General features: G+C 46.1%; 1 long non-coding RNA gene across 1 annotated transcript; it reads right to left on the bottom strand.

Annotated features, from left to right (window-relative positions):
- Nucleotides 1–4,952: 4,952 nt before the first annotated feature.
- On the bottom strand, nt 4,953–18,969 carry LOC121834514. Its single transcript, XR_006077244.1, has 4 exons — nt 18,889–18,969; nt 18,240–18,288; nt 16,092–16,301; nt 4,953–5,126 (listed from the first exon to the last, which is right to left on the bottom strand). It is a non-coding gene; the product is annotated as an uncharacterized LOC121834514 (long non-coding RNA).
- Between the last annotated feature and the right edge of the window lie 333 nt (nt 18,970–19,302).

Raw genomic sequence — 19,302 nt, 5'->3', positions numbered from 1 at the left:
CAGGCCTCAAAACACTTTTGAAGGTTGGTTGGGGTAAGTAGGCTGAGTGTAAACAGATACAAGATGTTTATCGTTATTGTTACCGGTGGCCATCACCGACTTGTAATGCCCGATTCTACTTGCGGTTTTCTGTATTGACGTCCACCGTCTCAGCTACGGCCCACGCTTTTGCAGTCCGAGCAACGTCGCGTCGGAAAACAGCGAGCAGAATCTCATTGTGGGAGTCAGGCTTTAGCGCCCATTCTTCGGCGTCCACGTGAAATAATCGTCGCACGTCACATTATTCACGCAAAGTTTGGCCTCGTTAGTTTTGCTGAAGCCGCTCGAGTAGTCAGACATTGTTAGTAGGACGTAGCATCAACAATTCCAACGCGAAAAAGAGCACGGGGACTTCCACCGACGCCGACAACAACGCAATTTAATGGTTTGTTTATGGGCGACGGCGGGCTTCTTGCCCACCATCCACCGCGCATGCGCGGCGCCGGTGGCGTCCGCTAGGGGCGCTCCGGTTTGTTTGTAAACATGAGTTGGTGTATAAATATTATATACATTTTATTTTACACTGTTTGAATACGCTGCCGTCGTTATGTCCTTGAATTATTGGCTAGCTTGTGGCGGACAGGGAAGTCTTGCAGGACCATTATGATAGGACCTACACTAAACCTGCCGCGCTTCGAAAAATGTTAGTCCAATGCATCCCAGCTTGTCCAAGGCGGGCGAAGCGTTACGCATCCGGCAAAGCGCATTAAATCGCTGCCCGCGACGTTTTTTATTTTTTTATTTTTTTATTTTTTTGTGCAGCGAGATAATTTTTAGTCAAGCAGCACGCCCCCTCTACGGCGGGTTATGCCGGATTAACGGAGGCGTCTCCTAATCCATTCTCCGCGTTGGCCCCTCGGGGGAGGGCGGTGAAGGGAGGAAAGGAGGGCAGGAGAGGAGGAAACGCAAAAACAAGTGGAAAGAGCGAACTTTATTTTCGGCTTCAACCTCGAAACCCGCCCGCTCCGTGGGAGTACCGGAAAGAGAAATCTTGGCGGAAGGAGAGGAAGCGAAGGAAGTGTACGCGATCCCCCTGTCCTGCGGGACCAGGTACATCGGGCAAACGGGGCGATGCCTCAGCGACCGACTCCGAGAACATCAAATGGACGCCGAAAGAGCTGCTTCGGAGTCCAAGCACCCGATCGTCATTCACGGGAGAAAATGTCCCGGTTGCGCTCCTAATTTATGTAATAACAAAAACGGCTTGACATAACAAAAATAACAATTTAATTAAACGTTGCGCCTCCAATGCGGGAGGCATCTTCAGTAGAGCACAGAGCGAGTGAGAGTCGCACAAAAAAGTTCGGCTATTTAGGCATAAAGTTTGTGTACACGTCCGGCAGGGGGCCACGGTTCTTGTTTACCAGCGATGAATCACTTCCGCGTTTCTCGTTCTGGATGAACCAAGATTCCAGCAGCTTCCTCGGTGCCCACCTTTTATCCCCCTCCAAGGTCGATGCCTTGTCAATGTCAAATTGGTGTCCTGACGTCCATGCGGGTCGACGAGTTCGGACTTGAAGCCGAACGCTGACAGGCTAGGCAAGGCGACAAGGTCACCGGCAGAAGCGGCCTTTCCTTTTATGCGTTGTTGATGCCCCTTCGACCTCGCCTTTTGCAAATCCTCCCCACCTGGTTTTGCGTCTTCGTGTGGCTGTCAGCGTGCTCGACAGCCGCTTTAAGCAAATCAAAAGGATGAAGCGAAACGCGTGACTCAGCGTGATCTCTCTACATAAGACGCGTAGGACAAAAACGTTTGGACGAAAATTTGTCACGTGACTTTCTCTGTCACGCTGATGGGATCTCTGGGGCTGTTGTTTTCGCCGCTTGCCTTGTTATAGAAATAAGCAGGCCACGTAGGTCCGGTTTTCGAACTGGGCTCTTCAGTGTTCTGTTGCTTTCGTGCGTTGCAGACGCGGCCGTGTTTTTTCGTCGTAAACGGTCGGAATACGTCCATGCCAATTTTTCGGTAACAGTCATTTTTTGCACCGGAGTTCGTGGAATACTGGTGATGTGTTTGCTGGACACGCTTCGACAAAAACTGCTCTTCGCCGACGACGAGACGTCAGTTGAATGTGCGCAACCTTCTTCCTCGAATGTGTTTGTGGGGTGCCTGAGTTGGATTATGCATCTCAAGGATTACATGATATCGCTCTTTTATTAGTAAGTGCACTGCAAGCATGATTCTGATAGTCGTCCTGCTTTCCTTTCATTCTCCGCGTTTTACGTGTGATGAGTTTTGCTTGGCATGAGGACAGTGTTAATTGTATTTTATAATTTGCTTTTCGTTTTACAGAGAAGTGTGACCTTGTAAATATGTTGAGAATACACTGTGTGTAATGATAGTTGTTTAATAAACTTCTGGGAGCGATCGAAAAAATTTGTTTGTCCGTATAAGTGATTGGATATGCAACAAATGACATGCAACGTACACATACTTGCACGACGTTCGGCCAATACGAAGCAGACGCATCGTAGAGTTTTCGCACAATATTACGTGAACGCTAGGCCGGGGCGAAACAGCTGTACGGCAATACCTGCCGGGTATCAAACAGTGGTGCAAAACTGGACAGTTGAGCGATATTGGAACCGACTTTCGGCCGGCACTGGCACGATACTGCAAAGTATTGCCGTGCTGCTTGGGAACGGAGGTGATGACATCTTACTATCGTGCTTCCAACGCTTATTTATTTTATTTCTCTTCTGGGACGCGTAAAAGAGCACTTCTGTGACACACCAGAGATATTCGAAACTTGGGCTGGCCTCTTGGCTTTCTTTGCCACTTTTGGCACTTACTTGGCACTTCAGTGGGTAGCCAGGAAAGAGCCAAACTTCGGCATGCCCCGAATCGACAAATTAAGATTTACTGCGGCAGTTATGGCTCAAGTCTGGCACTTACTTTGGCACAACTGTGGCGGACCAGAGAAAAGCCAAACTCGGCGAGGCTGAAATACCGAAATTAGGCGTTGCTTTGGTAGTTATGGCTCAAGTATGGCACACTTCGGCACTCCTGTGGCGTATCAGAAAAAAACAAATTTTGGCGTGTCCGAAATACCCAAATTAGGCGTTGCTCTGGCAGTTATGGCTGAATTATTGCATCAACTTTGGCGCTCCTCTGGCGGACCAGAGAAACGCCAAACCTTAGCACGTCCCAAATACCGAAATGAGGCGTTGCTCTGGCAGCTATGGCTGAAGTATGGCACCAACTTTGGCGCTCCTCTGGCGGACCAGAGAAACGCCAAACCTTGGCACGTCCCAAATACCGAAATTAGGCGTTGCTCTGGCAGTTATGGCTGAAGTATGGCACCAACTTTGGTGCTCCTCTGGCGGACCAGAGAAACGCCAAACCTTGGCATGCCCCGAATTCCCAGTTTAGGTTTTACTATGGCAGTTATGGCTCAAATCTGGCACCAACTTTAGCGCTCCTCTGGCGGACCAGAGCAACGCCACACTTTGGCATGTCCAAAATACCCAAATTGGGCATCGCTCTGGCAGTTATAGCTCTAGTATTGCACTACTTTGGCAATCCTGTGGCGGACCCGAGAAAAGCCAAACTTTGGCACGTCCCAAATACCGAAATTAGGCGTTGCTCTGGCAGTTATGGCTGAAGTATGGCACCAACTTTGGCGCTCCTCTGGCGGACCAGAGAAACGCCAAACCTTGGCACGTCCCAAATACCGAAATTAGGCGTTGCTCTGGCAGTTATGGCTGAAGTATGGCACCAACTTTGGCGCTCCTCTGGCAGACCAGAGAAATGCCAAACCTTGGCACGCCCCGAATTCCCAGATTAGGACTTACTATGGCAGTTATGGCTCAAGTATGGCTCCAACTTTGGCACTCCTCTGGCGTACCGGAGAAGAGCCAAACTTTGGCATGCCATAGGATCGCCCAACTAAGGCTATAGTTAGGCACCGTACTTTGGCACTGATGAATGCCATGGTGCAAAAACCTAACTGCGCCAAAGTTGGGCCCTTATGTTTGCCAGACCTTTGCCCAAGTTGGGCATTCCTCTGGCGTGCTACCTGGGGAATATACCATGTACCGGACATTTTCAACAGTCTCCCTGAAAGAGTGTGGGACCTGGATTCGAAAAAAAAAGTTGAAACAAGCCCTACGAGACCTAATTTAAATCAAGTGTGCCTGCACGAACCAGATTCATCTTCTGGACGTCTTAAACTGTGCTCTAAATATTTTTTTTCTTAGGCCAGTGATGGGAGTTTTATTACAACTCAAGTACCGTGGCAGCTTGACATGGACCTGTGCTTCATTTTTTTAATATTTCGATGTATGTGTGCGTGTTCTTCATGTAATGCGACTATCCACATACCATCAACTCTGGACTCTAACTTTACCAATGCTTCAATGTTATTTTTTCTTAAAACTTGTGTGCGTGTGTTTGTGTGTCTTATGTGCTGATGCACTCTTCACAATGTTGAAATTAATTGATTTATAACTTTACTACTGGTGGTTTAGCCACACAAGCCAATTCTGGCTTCGGCAGACCCAAATCCTACTTCGTCGCATCCGAAAATAAACCATATACCGTTATTATTATTGTTACAACTAGGTGACTGGTGCGCGACCAGAAAAAATCCTCCTGGTCCGGATATCGGTTCCGGGTTCCATACCCGTACCAGGCGGATTTTTTCGGTCGCTCAACAGTCACCTAGCTGTGTTTGGAGATTTGTTTTTGTCCTCTGTCCCTCTTGTTCCCCTTCTCCAGGGATTATTTTCGTCAAAATTATTGTTGTCACGATAATGTCGGACCTCCAGGAAAGTGTGCAAACTGATTTGAGTAGTACGTAAGCGGCGGAAATTCAACGGATAAAACGTCAAATGATTTCGTCCCCTACGAAACTGTGATATTTCTGGCAAGGGTACGTTGAATCTCTTAAGTCATAAGAAAAAACTCCCGATTCTGTAATATTTTTGTTTATTTAAACACAAAGACGCAGGCTGAGAGTTGCAGAAAACTAGATGAAATTCAGCGAGGCGGCTTGAGGATCGCCGAGGCGTGTTAACGGCCACAAATGTCCCTCCAAAGGATTCACATCGGGAAAGCGCAGACCGAGAAAGGCGAGGGAACACACCTGTAAAGCCGGCAAAAAAACTGCGTCACCTGCAACATGAAGAAAAGGTTCCAGGACAGGGAATTGTACGTAACGAGTGACTTGTACCTTTGTACTTTTTTCAGAAACGAAGTAACGACTTAGTTATTTCTGAGGAGAAAGCCCGAGTAGCATAATTTTGTTACTGTTTAATGAAGTAACGAGTGACGGTGTTCAGTTGGCGAGGGGGACGTCTACAACACAGTGTCCAACCTAGTTCTCACCCCGGCTGGGGCCTGTAATTTGCACAACGAGAAAACGCTTGATAGGTTATTCAAAGATGTGCACCATGATATGTCGGTGTAGCAACGGTTATCTCCGCATGAGCGCGTTCACACGCCAGAAATCATAATGACAGGAAGCTGATGCTGTTTCATAAACACAACGGATTCAGAGTAACCAGAAAATAGCGCGTTACCTTCGAGCTGAGACAAGGCGTTTCTTTTGAATCGTAGTAATGAGTAGTGTACTTAGTTCCTTTTCGAGGAAGTACTGAGTATGAGAATTTAGTTGCTATATTTCAGCCACGTGTCTGGCAGAGACATTAAATTTCCCGGTTCCTTGCCGTGCGTCGCACATGAACTGCCGCGACACAACTGAGGTGCTGCACAGCTTGCTGAACAAACTCTGCTGCACACAGCCGCCAAATTTAGAGGACAACTTTTCCGCTAAATTTATGGAAAGGTTTCTACGTTTCAGCCAGGAAATGCTGCGTACGCTTCCACGATAAAAATTCTGGAAAATCTTCACTATATTTTGGTTGAAAACAAATTTTCCGAGAAACGACTCGGATCCACGTGACGTCATGTGACACGATGCAGTCGTGCAACTTTGTGACGGTACGTGCCACGACGACTCTACATGGTTCACATCCAGGGAATCTGCTGCGAAACAACGCCGATAACGGCTTCAGGTGATTTATTTGTGTTAGAAGACTACGGAATCAATAATTTCCTACAGCGCCACATATATTTTTAACAAAATAAAAAAAAAAACTACACTGCTCGAAACCAAAACCTAGACTGTACTGAGGAGCAAGAAAAAATATCGAGGACAGAATTGGCGGAAATCACGTGGCTGTGCAACTTCTTTTTGTTTTTTTTAATCAACTTATTTAGAGCTTCTTAGAAGCCACAAAAATGTGTATCATATTTCTCTTCTATTGTTAATATTATGTGTGTGCCTTCGATGACCTAAGACTTTGATTATATTTGGTGGTTGTGTCGAAACCATAGAAAACGGCTCGTAACCGCGGAGAAGAGAGTGAGCGCGACTCAAACCGGCCAGTTCTCGATCGGCGGTTTTCGGGCGGAAAGAAAACGAATTTCGAGCCGCAAACTGTTTTTTTTTTCTCGGTACTTGGGATCTCATATGTCATGTACAAATAAAACCTTGGCGAGCAAAAATACCCTGCCAGTGCCCCTTAAAAAGGGAGCTGAAAAGGTTTTTGAATTAAAACAAACAGTAAATGTTGAGGTTTAGGCATCTATGGCTTAAATTTTATTTCGAACTTATAAATAGCAGGGTCGTAATAGCAAATTGAAAATTCGACGTCAACTTGCCTATTGCGGCGCGTCAACAGTAGGAAAGCGCTAAACTGGAGAGAAAACCATGCCAAAGTTACGTCATTAGCAAGGTCAGTTAAACCTTGCTCACCATTAACCTGACTCTGGGATGCCTTCAATGACGTCCCGACGCTCTGGACAGATAACAGGCGGAAGAGAGGGAACCCGTATTTAATTCGTTTTTTTATTTATTTGCACACCTACATCGCCTGAAGAGGCATTATAGTGGGGAAGGGCACATACATAAAATGTGTACACTACAAACACAAGATGAAACACAATTATTCAAGACGTAATGAACTGCGGTATTTAGAGGTAACATTGAATATTTTTAAAAACAGCTCTGATAATGCCGTTTCAACAATGTTCCTTGGCAGGTTATTCCAATCTTCAATGGACAGCGGGAAAAAAGAACATTCGGGAACACCAGTTCTGCTGCGAAATGGAAATTTTTTTTTTAATTATTTCTTCTCTCTGATACATAGGACGGCTCAAAAACATACTTGGACCTACTAATTGCGCTATGGATGTAACCAAACCAACAACGCGCGCGAGTTAAGGCAAGAATTCCCCATGGCTTCATTAAACTGTCGTTTTGGGTAGTGAAGAAGAACCTGTCTTTTAATTAATTTTTCCTCTAAATCTAACAGGCAAACTAACTTTAGCACAGAAGTCACGTGAAGTCAATATCCCTTAAAAAGTTAGCAGGAAACTAAATTGGTTTATAGGTCACGTGACATAAATTCTCTCGCTAAACTTAGCGGAGTAAATTAATTTCTGTGTCGGTTTCGTGACGTCGGGTCACGTGACAACAAATTTTTTTTTTTCAAATTATAATAGGAACAATAAATTGATTTCTGGGCGACGCGACATAAATTTCCTGTTAAATTCAATGGGAAAGGTACGGACGGACGGAAAAAACGTTTGGATTGAGGATTTCGTCAAAATACATTTCATGCAGGGTGGAAATATTTAGGTAATTCAGATTTACTTGATTTACATCAGATAATTTGGACAGGGTGTTAATACCTGCCGAGGTTTTTATTTGAACATGGCCTGAGAGCCCACCTACCCAGAACACGATTTGTGGTTCAAAATTGTTTTTCTTTCCGCCCGGAAGCAGTCGCTCGAGAATTGGCAGGTTTCAGTCGCGCTCACTCTCTTTTCTATGGTCACGTGGCGGTAAAACTATGTGCACCAAATATGTTCAAAGTCGAGGGTCATCTAAGGGAGACATTCAATATTAAGAATGAAAAATTACGTGAAATCCTTTTTCTTGGCCTCCAAAAAACTGGAAATGCGTTGATAACAAAAAAAAAATATGAGCAGATAACAGGAAGTGGTTGGAGTTCCTGAGGAACGAGAACTGTGTTTTTCAGCTCCGGTAAATAAACAAAGCATCGCAGAAAGCTCTAACTTCGTGAGAATGTGACGCTAGCGGTTCGAATAGAACTCGAAAGTTCGAGAACATGACGTCACGTAGTTCAAAAGATAATTAAGAAAGATGAATCTTCTCTATGAGCCGACGTCCAGTTAAGCCTAATATCGTCAAAACAAGAAACCACACTGTAGGCGCTTGTAGTATCTAATTCAATGGAAACACAAATTGTCAGCAGCGAAGAAAACAACATCCTCTTTCTGGCTGAAAACATTTCTTCCGTTTACCTTTCACTGAAATAAATGCGATATGCTCTCACCGTGTCATTTCTTGTTTTAACGATATTAGGCATAGGTAGACGTCGGCTCATATCGAACATTTGCTTTTTTTTATTATCTTCTGATCGAGATAATGCCTTGTTATAAAACTTTTCCTTTCTATCTCAACTGCCAGCGTCACATTTCCACAGAATGTTAGACTTCCTGGGATGCATACTTTGGCTGCCCTGGCCGAAAAAACATGGCTCGCGTTCCTCGGAAACTCTCTGTACTACATGTACACCTCATTCTTCCCCACCCCTGCTCTTCTCAATCTGTATGAGCATCGTACCGGCGTGAGGTCGTGCATTACTACTGCCTGGTGTACGTTAAAGACACCAGGCTATAGGGGTAGTACTGAACTTAGTTAAATTGCTCATCTAGAGCTGAGAGACAAGTCGCCCGTTGACGCAGACTAAGTTCAGGCCGTATAAACATACTAAGAATACTTGCTGTATCGCGTTTGCACAGATACGCCTATGCGCAGAAATGTGGCCACGGTCGGCCATCTCTAGCCATGATAATAATATGGCAGACAACGCTGTGGCGGCAGGCAGGCTGCCATAAAGATAGCCGTGGGTCTAGCAGATTGTACCATGGGTGATATTTCGTGCTTAATGTAAATCGCTCGACGAACCAAGCAGATTCTTGAAACTCAGTGGATGCGACAGAGGAAGGTCGATTATGCCGTCATGTTGTGCGGCGCGCTGTTTAAATCGCCCAGATCGCGAAAAGACAAGAACTTACCATCGGCAAGCATTCAGTGTTTTTGTGACTATCCTGGCGCGTAGTGATACGCTGGGGTAAAAATTATTTATTTGTTCCCAAGGTTTCCACGAAGTCGCCCTGCCACCCTTCAGCCAGCTGCGGGTGGAAAATGTGTACCCTATCTAACGGGCGGTAGATTGCGCCACCCTACTATTATGGTGTGGCTAGAGATAATATAACACTACCAAAAATATGGGCGATCGTGGTGGCATTGGCCGCACTCGCGGAGCGGGCGAACGCGAGTGAATCCAGCAAAGAGTCATAGTGATCAGTGGTTATTCTCAATATAGCGTCGTAGCTGGACGACGCTATACGACGCTGCACGACGAACCAACACTGCAATGGACGTGGGGCCGCTACTTGGGAAATGTTCGTCTTCCCTCGTCCCGAGTTTGTTTTATTCGTTCTTTTGCCAGTCAATGTTGCCAAAACGCTCTTCAGTTCATGTTGTTCGTAGTTCCGGCGAATCGATCTTCAAGCGCAGAACGTCGAGCCGAAGGGACATGAGTGCGAAACAATCGCACGATAATGGGTGCACGCAAGTTCGTCGTCGTTGTTGTCTGCTGCACTCGCCCAAGAAGCAGAGAAAAAAAAACGCGGTCGGCGGGAGCCACGTGACTTCTGGCATTTCCTCGTCTACATTTCTCCCTCCTCCTTAATACACATCGTCCACGGGTCTCGGCCATGAGCTTCAGTGCTCATGTTTCGGTTTCATTTTCGAGCACTTCAGTTTTTATCTTTATTAAAAGTATACCTGACTCTATAGCAAAATATAGATTGGGTAGTCTCTTGACACCATATTCAATAGCCCGGTGAAGAATAAAAAAATAAATTTTGATTGCTACGCGTTTCTTTCTCTTCGAATCACTGTAACTAGACATGGTGATTTCCTATGACTACCTGTATTTTTCAACTTGGCAGATTGACTGGTACATTCGTCTGATAACTAAAAACTATGCGGACGAAAGCGTTACTGGAAATCTAAAGTTCAATTTATTAGACCGACCTCGAGAGTCAAGTTCGTTACTCCACAACTGCAGGCAGAGATTGGGAAAACTATAACCCCGCTGGAGCTCTCAGAGAGCCCAGCACGAGACGGCCGGAGCCATCTTGTGCCATGACGCCTGTCTCCTGTGAACTACAGTTATGGAGGCGTCACGCATGCATGAAACGCTTAGTTAGATCGATCTATTAACAACATTTATTTCTGTAATCCCCGCCATATTTGACCGAAAAGAGCTTGATCTTAACTGTTCTGAATTAACCTGACACTGGAGTATAGAAGAAACATCAAAAAGTAGAAGAGATCGAAAATAGACATGGTGACGTCTAAAGAAACTTGATCTTCTTTTAGAGGGTCAGAAAAGCTTCGCTTGACGTGTCGTTCTTGTCGAAGGACATCCTTTTCTAGTTTCAACTTTTTGTTTTCGCGTTTGGATCTTGTTGGTCTAGGCCGTCATGCAGCCGATGAACTTATGGTAAGGTAGAACGAAAGCCCTATACAGCTCTTCCTTGCTTAATGATTTTTTTTCGAATGAAATAAAAAATGTGGCTGCATATAATAAATCAAATATTAAACAAACAATGCATTGTTTTAATTATTTTTTGCTGGAAAGGTTTGATTTAAACCATTATTGTAAAACTAAGCTGATTTAAATCACAATTTAAATTATATTGATTTATATTCTTCACCCTGATTTCATGCTTTAAAGAGAAGCTGAAAAGGTTCTTGAATTTGAAGAAATAGTATAGCGGAGTGAAAGCTAGGAAAAGTGGCGTCGCCAATGGGGTCAGATGATCCTTTCTCGTCACTAAGCTGACCCTCGGATGACGTCAATGACGTCACAACACTCTGGATAGGTAGCAGGTGACAGAGGGGATTGTCGTATGCCCGGAGGCGATTGCTGCACGCATATTTCAAAATAAATACCGTTTGCGTTTTCTTCTCCCGAAGATAAGTGCGATGACCAGATTACTTAGAGTGCTTGAGCTTCCCTTTGAAATAAAACGCGATGGAACGCAAAGCTGCCATCCAGAAGTCGGTCAGGTGTACTTTGCCTAAAGCCACAAAATAATACCTATGCCAAGAGTAGCGAGATTACGGTCAGTCCGCAGGTGAGCTGGTGGAAGTTTGCCAGGATGATTTTAACCCAAAACTGGAACCGAAGGAGAAGTTCCTTTTTTGACAGTGGAAAAGAAAGTAACAGGGGACAGATAGCGTCTCAAACTCCGCAAATAATTTTAATCAATCAACCTCCTTATACACAAAACTACAACCGCAACCAAACCACCGAAAATCCTGTTTTTCAAGGTCGCGCGCAGAACACTCACCCACGTTATAAAACGAACTAAGTGATGGCTGGTACAAAACACAACCACCTTTCGGTTTAGACAAAAAACCTAAACAGCTAGAGGTCACAAAAAAGTACAATGCTTTTGAACTGCGACATCAACACAGTGATACGTTTGGTTGGTTTGGGGGAATCACAGTGTGTGTGTGGTGCAGGAGCCCCGGGTAAGTCGAAGGAAGCACGCATGTCTCGTTAATATGGGCCCCGTTAATATTGATGCCCCCCTATGAGGACGCCACTTTCGTGGACAGACTGGGAAAATACATGCATTTTTGTTTCGTTATTATGGACAACTTACATTATGGACCATTTTTGTTTTACGGGAACGGAGGTGTCCATAATAACGAGACATCACTGTATCGTCCCTTTGGTCCCTGATTTTCTTGTGGGCGCAGCCATTTTTTTTTCCTAGAAAGACTGCGTTATTGGCGATAGCTAGCCTTCGAAACTCCGGATCCCTCGGCTTTGAACATGGTGTCAGGAAGTTTAAGTAATGCCGTTTCGCTTGGCGCGTCAGACTGGTTTAACACTTCCGGGCGACCGGACAGCGTTTTCCGCGATTTCGCCTAAAAGATTTTTTTTTCTTTTTTAACTGGCAACAATGATTCGTAGTACCGAGAGGGTAGAAGTGCCGTTACGCTGACCCGTATAGCTTCGCTCGTGACTCCAGGCCCAGTATATACACCAACGCGCTGCTTCCAAACAAGTCCGCTTCGGGTGCGCAGAAACCAGAATCCAGTGAAGTGAACCGTCGCGTGCGCTGTTCCGACACAGCGCCACACCAGGGGTGAGCCGTCAGAGACGCGTGTTGGTGGCATGCGGACCTCAGATCTTTTTGCTACACTGTTAGCAAGTGCCGTGTATTTGGTGAATATTTGGGGTGAAAAACACGCTATTTACACAAATTACCATAAATTTACACGATGAGTAACGGATAATACGTTCAGATATCATGCGAGGTTGTAAAAAACGTGTTTTGGTTCGGTCATACACGCATAACCGTGTAGCCGACCTCGATAACACGCATCGCCTCCGGCGACGACCGCGGCATTGCAGGCTATCGAAGCACCGGAATGCTTGGGGACACACTTAGAAAGGACCGTCGAGACAAATGCCGCCGAAAGAAACATGTCTCGGAAACAGATATGCACCAAAAGCAATTACGCCATGTCGCGGGACGTTGGCGAAACCCGCGCTTACCGTGGCTCGCCGCCATTTTCTGGTCGATGGCAATGCGGCTTCCCTCATGTCGCCCATGTTTGCATTTAGTTTAGGGCTCTTGATAATAGTTTCTTACACACCACAAATAAAGTCATGGGTCCAATTATTCGTTCCAAACAGTTAAAATGGATATAAAAAGCGTGTCCTCGATGTGAACACGTGACATTGCAGTTGGTTTCGTTTTTGCTTCAACCTTCAACTGCAAGCGATCTGGCCACGGCGCAAGTGCAACGCCGATGTACGCTGGAAGCAAGCGCCGGTTGGCTTTCGTTCTTTTTGTTTGACTGGAGAAATTTCTGGCAGTCGCTATTGTTTTGGTTTGACGGGACGCGAGAAGCTTCGCATAGAGCTTCGCAGTTTGCGAGCACATAGTGAAGACGTGACCGGAGAAGTGCCCCTGTGACGTTCCCGGAAGACGGAAAGTACCATTCGTCGTGTGTGCTTTGAAAGCGAGGGGAGTCACGGGTCCACGAGTGCGCAACCACAAGCCAAGGTTCACGACAGCGCTGCGTTCTTCGGCGATCTCGTTCTCTTTGGGGCAACACGGCGATGCGAGAAAGGGCCGAAACGTTCGTGGTGTGTGGTGCGGTGCTTGTAGGTAGAAACCCGCACTAACGCGGAGCTCATATTGGTTGTTGTGGGGTTGCGTTTGGCGGGTTTAGCCCCGTCGTCGTCAGCTGATCCGGTCCAGCTGGTCGGCGAGGACGCAGCGAGCGTTCTTAAAAGTAAATCTTCCTTCGTTCCGTTTCAAAATGTGGAAGATTCCCGACGCATACCGTGAGTAAAATGCTGCGGCCGTTTTCAACAAAATTACGTCGTTTTAATTGAACAAGGGACTTCGGATAGTTTCCCTAAATCTGCCGTTTCTATGCTTCGTGTCGTTAGACTGCATTTGCACAGCGACGTGTTCGCACAGCGACGCACACCGCTCGAGTAGATGATTCGGTCCCGCAAACGACCGGTTATACAGAATTTCAGGGAAACTTAAGACACCACCGATGTTTTTCTGTAAATCTCGTGTGACTCGTGTGAGTTTGTTGCGCTCATCATGCGGTGTGAATAAACTATAGGGCAAGATTTTCTACCTGCCCACAGATCCATGAACTGAGACCAATTTTTTACGTAGAGAACATAGTGGTTTTCCTTTACATTGGGAAAAGGCCCGAATATGTCTCTTTTCCCTCTGGCACTGCCCCAAGTTTCAAGTTGCAGTTTCAGTAGACATACCTACTAACAGGTACAAACTGCTCTAAAGCAGGTAAAAGACTGGAAAGTCAGGACGGTGCGGACACCATGTTTTGCGCTTCTCGCAAGGTGACTGACGCTTTTGCGAGGTATGCGGAATATGCAAACGATTTTGTTATGCCCTTTGTTTGCGTCTCCAGAAAAAAGAATAAGATTATTTACAAATTTAGGCGCAATCACAAGCCAAGATTTACGATAACAGTGCGTTCGCTTCGGTGGTCCGTGTAGTGGTATTATACGCTGCTTTCTGCAACACCGCGTCATGACGAAGAGCTGGAACGGTCACGGTCTGTGCTGGGCTAGCGGTTGACAGAAACCCGCATCGCCCGCATCGGCACCGAGTGCACTTGGGCTGTTGATGCTCGAGCCTTTCATACGCGGCTTGTCGCCAGCTGATCCTGCTGCTCGACGGTGAGGAAGCGGCGAGTGTGACCTCTGAAGTAAATGTAAATCCTCGTTCATCCAGTTATCCAGTGTCAAAGTGTGGAAGATGTCCAACGTGTACTGAGGGCGGGAACTACGAGCGTTTTGCCTTGCTTTTATAACCGAAACCAGAGCAGCGAGATAATTACCTTGCGTACTCCAAAATGACGCAAGCAATATGTTTCAACAGGTCGAGTACGTCACCGCGGATGTAGGCGAGACTGTGCACTGTTTAAACGCTTGCAGTATCCACGAGTGCTACCAGAAAAACGACGTCAACAGAGAAGGAGCTCGCGATTTTAGCATAATGCAGTGCCACGGGCTCGTGAATTTTCAATGTGGCTACATAAAAATATTAAAAAAAAAAAAAAAAAAAACGCATCAGCGCCACATTAATGATCACGAATAACACCGGTCACAAACTCCCAAGCCTCACCGCTTCGCTCGACACCAACACGACAGACGACAACAATCTGCATCAAAACGCCCCAAAAGTGAAGGCGTCTGCTCCCGTACGCGTACTACAACTAGCGGAAGTGAAGTGTTGGGCGGATGTCCTTCACAATAATATATATAAAAAATGCCTTGCGCAAGTATAATTTCCATTGATTATTGAATACGTACTGATAAAATCCCAATCATTTGTTTTTCTATCTGATTCAAGCGAGTCGGACTGCTCATAACACTGGTCGACCATGAAAATAACAAAAATTTGAACTTTTTCATGGCCGGTTTAAGATTTATTGTTAGTACAGCGTTGTTTTTCGCAAAGGACTAATTTTACAGATTTTGCCTCCATACTTTTTAAATGCAAACAGTTCTTACATACTGCTGTCCATTGTGCCGTGTTCTGTGTCTTCTTCTATAAATCGGTAACGGTCAGCGACCAAAGAGCTCACCCGTACATGTCAAGCATATATACGCCGCGGGGAGAGTCCGTTGTTAGTGTTGTTAGTGTTAGGAAGTGTCGGGCGTAGTGTCGGTGTTGTGTTTGTGTATGTGTCGCTGCTGTGTCCTACGTGGTGCTCGTCTTGTCTGTGAGGTATGTAGAGTAGCAGTCTACTCGTGATAGTTCCCAGCGTATTAACCCACTCCTGCTTTTTTTTTCATTGGTTGCTAGAAATCGCACTAGGTGGCGCAAGTTACCGCCCGATTACAAGAGTTTGCTTGAGCTATTTATCCATGTAAATTCAATATTCGTTTTTTTTTTTTTTTTTTTTTTTTGTCTAGCGGTTTTGTCGTAGCTGCCGACACCACCGACCGCCGACGATGCACGTACGTACCTTTGCACGTAGCTACGTCCGCCGCTCGGAGACTGTTTACTGTGCATAAAAGACATCGAACAAGAACGAACGCGTCCTGTATGCTTTCAGTTCGGCTGAAAGGCGCGGCTGGCTGGGCTCGTCCCTCGCCTGTTCTCGGCTGCTGGCCGCCATGTTTCACAAGGAACACGTTGAACCGTGCTTCTCGGAAGGCAAACACGGTGTAGCGTGTTAACTTTACACAGCACCTCATGTGTAGACGAAAAACACAGATGGCTCCGTGTAAAACGAACACGTTTCGACGTGTCCGCTATGGTTCAACGGTTTACACGTCTGGGCGTGTTATTTTTGCTAACAGGGTAGAACATTGCCATGGCACAGGTCACCCAAAAGGAAGGGGGGTTGTTGTGAACTTACGTCGAATATGAGCTTATTCAATGTCTTCCGCCGGAACGGGTGAGCTGCCGGCTTCGCCGATACAGTAAGGGGGGTCACATACGTAGCCAGTGAGGCAGCAGTGCTGATTGTCCGAGCAACAGACTGCATTCTTCAGGGGACAGCAGCCGGCATTGCACTGCGTTTCGGTGCCAGGGCATGCTCCGCCACCGGGGCGAAGTTGGCTCAGGGCTGTCGGGACAAGTTTTATTTCAGTATCAGCCACGTATCTTGGCTGCTGATACTAGACGCTGTTTGCTATATTGAACAAATTAAAAAATATCGCCTAAAACAGATATTAATGCCATGAACACTTGGGCATCGCAGTTCTTTGGGACAAAAATGTGCTTTTTGCCTGCGCATTTAGTGCCTTAAAATGCCCGAAGAAGCCAAGGTAGAACCAAAAGTGACCTTTTCGGCCCAGTCTGGGTTTTGCTCAGAATCGCCTATCAGGAGCCAGAGTTAGTTCTGGTTGTTGCAAAACGTGGGTCAAGTGAGGCGTTTGTTTCTCTAGCTTACTGCTTATGTATGCGAAAGCACATGGTGGGGTTTCCAATGAGCAGCGTTTTTATATAAGAATGCTATGCAATGTGACATGCGGCGAAGAGATTTGGAATGTATGGGGTGTTTGTGAGAGATCCGAACCCGGCTTTTCGCACCGCAAAAGAAACTGGACACCGCGGAGAGCTCGAACTCCGTCAGAACGTAGCCCCAACCTTTCGAGCAAGATGCCAAGGTTTCAGCACCAACCGTGATCTTACTCAGAAGTTATAAGTGATTTTTCTTTTAATTTTAATGGTAAAATGGGGCCCACTTTTGCCCGTTTTCGGTTACGGGGGCCATAGAGCTCCATGTATACGAGAGCTCCGTGGCGCTCGGTGGGAAACGCTGCGAGTCACGCTGGGGGCGAGGCTGGCGAAGGTTAGGTGGCGCTGCGTGTATCAACTAGTGATGACGTTTGGGGTGGAAAAGGTCTTGTCTTCTAGGTTGTATTGGTTAACACCCTCCCTCCCGATCATGGCGCTACACCATTATACACCGTTTCACGATAACTTGGCGAACTGTGGAAGCTGCGGCTTCCGCGGTCCAATAAGAGCGCCGGAGCAAGGCACGTCATAACACTCCATGGTCGAGGCCACGGGGGCCTCGTTACCGCCACGGCCATAGCGCCGTCCGCGACGAAAAGTAGTTCTAGGCTTCTTTTTTTTTAAACAGCAATGGAACTCGCGCGATTCCATCTCTAACTAAAAGATACGAAGAATAAAGAATAAACAATCACAAATTAATGTGTTTTAATTATACTTGAAGCAAAAAAGTGACGCCACATCTGTATCCACTCTCGATTTTTTTTTTCTACTTGTTGCGCCGTGGCCGTTGCTGACCGCAGCCGTGCAATCGGCCGTTTCCACTCAAAACATCGCATTGCGCCCTGGCATTAGCACCTGACACCAATTCGCGGCTAAATTGAGCGTATGGTTGTCTCATGAACTGTTCCCGAAGTGCTCGCTATTCTAGCGGACGGAAATGTTGCTGCTGTGGACGTTCATCCGAAGTTAGTTGGTTTCGGAGCAGGCGACTCTTGGCTAGCAGACGACAGGCGGTTCCTCCGGGCCACGCGCCTCGCATTTGGTGTAGTGACACACATTCTCCCCTTTCGTCTAGTCACGTGCATCTCTCTAACGTTCTCATTGGACCGCAGAGCCGTAGCCTCCACAGTTTGAAAAGTTATCATGAAACAGAGTATTGTCACGCACGCTATGACGTTTGGGTGTGATTAAAACAAAAAAAAAGGGGGGGATGTCTTAGTTGGAATGGTTTGTATACACCACTGACACCCTTTTCAAATGTAGATCTTAATAATTTTGAAAACACGTTCTGCGCTGACACCAGGGAGTTCGAGCAGATAGTTTCTATGCCTCCGATAACGATACCTGATAGCGATGCGAGGCATACTCAAAGAGTATCGTTATCAGAGGTATTGAAACGACATACTAAAATTCTTTATTGCCCTTCGCTGCTCAAGGTTCGGTATTAGTGGAGCTGTCAAAGTGCGACCTGAGATACGTATTGGGAATCTAAACTCGGCGTACGGCGTTTCTAGTTTTTAAAGAGATATCATGTGGCACGTACCGATAATGGCAAAGAGCACACCAGCTATAACTCTCCTCGGTGTCATGATCTGCAACATATGAAATATTTATGAGGTTGTGTCGAGCGACAATAGATTAACCTCAAGATATCTTACCACGTGCTCGCCTGGCGATAAAGCGAGTCCCGAAAGGGAGATAAAATACATAGGTGAAATATTTTTCTTCGTAGTATAAAACCTGTCTGCGTAACTTTTTTTTTTGTATTCCTTCATTTGTTAGGTTAACAAAGGTGTCTGCTTAGAACTTCACATTTTGGTTAAAAAAATAGGCAAGAGTTAAAAAAAAACACTGCTCCTCGTGCAGAAAAAAAAAATTAGCTCCAGCAATAATTTAATTTCAGAAGGACGAGAGTTCCTCGACAGTTTTCCTGGCGTTTCAACAAAAACAACACCAAACAGCGACGAATCATTAAATGACTCTCCGGCCTCCATTGAGCTGTCGACAGTTCAAGGGTATGTCGAGGATCTTACCGTCGCTCCCCAGCGAACGAGATATTGCTTAATAAGGAGGCTGAAGCAAAGATGCCTGAGAAGTAAGGCACGCCCTGCATTTATTGAGCTGTCAGTGACAACGGCCGCCTCGGTATTGCTATGCCCCTGTCATTTGAGTGAGTGAAAGTACCAACTTACTTTGGAAGATTTCGATTAAGTGCCTGCACAATATTTACCCCAGAAGACGCTCTTCTCGTCAGCTGGTAGCATGCAGTCGGGGCTCCGACCCTTTATAGTCTGTAGCAGCTTTACAACAGCAGGACAGCTCCCTGCTCGCCATGATTGGTGGTTTCCCCCTCCGCACTCTCCTTCTCTGCAAGGTTCGCTCTGCGAACCGTTCAATGCGATTCGAAAGGAAGAGGGTTTTGTCGGAGCATCTGTTCCGCTGTTGCTATAGCCTGCTACAGACTACAGCTCTCGTGGTTTTCAAAGCGAGCAATCAAACAAAAACGCGGTGATAAAAACTAAAGTGTAGGCATGATGAGAAAAATACGTTGATGAAATGCCTTTCCTACCTTGTGAAATCTATGAAAGTGGAATCTAACCATTAAT

Source organism: Ixodes scapularis, unplaced genomic scaffold (assembly GCF_016920785.2).
Source record: "Ixodes scapularis isolate PalLabHiFi unplaced genomic scaffold, ASM1692078v2 ptg001274l_1___fragment_1__unscaffolded, whole genome shotgun sequence".
NCBI classification, from domain to species: domain Eukaryota; kingdom Metazoa; phylum Arthropoda; class Arachnida; order Ixodida; family Ixodidae; genus Ixodes; species Ixodes scapularis.
Note: the sequence above shows the minus strand (reverse complement) of the source record. Positions and strands in the feature narration are given on the sequence as shown.